We start from the raw sequence: 1204 nt of genomic DNA on the forward strand, positions 1-1204 counted from the left end.
GGAGACGGTGTTCCTGTTGATATCAAGGCATCAGAGTTGGCTTCGTCAATCTTGAGCCCATTAATAACTTTGATCTTTGGCTAACATTGTGTGAGTGTGGTAGGGTGCGTCTAGGTTGTAATTTTTTGCGGGGATATTTACTTTTTCAGCCAAGCTATACTAGGTGTTTCTGAAACAAATATTATATGTTTGAAGTATCAATCTTATTTGTTTGAAGTATCAAGGTTATAGTTCATGCACTGGATTCAATCTTCTCGGTGTGTGTGACTTTAGTGTCCTGGTTCATTAAATTAAACCGTTTTAGAGTCAACCGTTGATCAATTTACCCAAACCCCTTATGTATGATCCATATTGTGTGCGGACTTGATTCATTAGCTACTCTCCCCTTCCTAAAATCTAACGCTCCCTCGAATTTTGAGGCTAACTTTGACCATGCTATCGACTAGCATAATATGATGTATATGACAAAAAATATATACTATTGAAAGCTAATATGAATCTAATGTTTTATTTTTTTGTCGCATGTAATTCATAATTTGTTAGTCAAACTTGTGGTTAAAAATTTGGCCCAAATGTGTAGAGGCCTTATATATTTGTTAGTAGGGAGTATCAACTGCGCCATTAGACTTTCACATTTATGCATGTATGGCCTGTACTTATTTGTTATGAGGTCATGACACCGGCGGTCTTAAAAGATCAAAAAGTCGTAATCACAACTTCATTGGGAATTAAGGTTCACACATTAGTGGACTAATCATAGACCAACTAATCTACCAAAAATACGAAGTTAGATTTAGAAAAGAAATCCTTAAGAAACGATCTCCTTGGGTGTAAGTGATTGGAATTAGTCAAAATTAGCTGTTGATCTGATTAAAACTATTCGGAAGCAAATCAACTGTACTCTTCGATCACATAGAACTTAGAATGATACAAAGACCGTACGCATTATCTGTTCCCATATATGCCTGCACAAAGGGGACATGCATGGCAGCGTTAAGTAGATTATCTCTCGGTATATCCAGTTAAAAGGCTTACATATTATCAGTTCTAGACACAAAATAGGAGTACTAAGTAACTGGGGTCAGAACATGACAGAACTAGTGCAAGAGAATACACACTTGGGGCTGCCGCAGATGAGCATGGCGATGCATTTCTTGATGATGTACAGCTTCCCCTTCTGCTGCCTCACCGCACTGCGCAGCCT

Source organism: Triticum urartu, chromosome 1 (genome assembly GCF_003073215.2).
Source record: "Triticum urartu cultivar G1812 chromosome 1, Tu2.1, whole genome shotgun sequence".
NCBI classification, from domain to species: domain Eukaryota; kingdom Viridiplantae; phylum Streptophyta; class Magnoliopsida; order Poales; family Poaceae; genus Triticum; species Triticum urartu.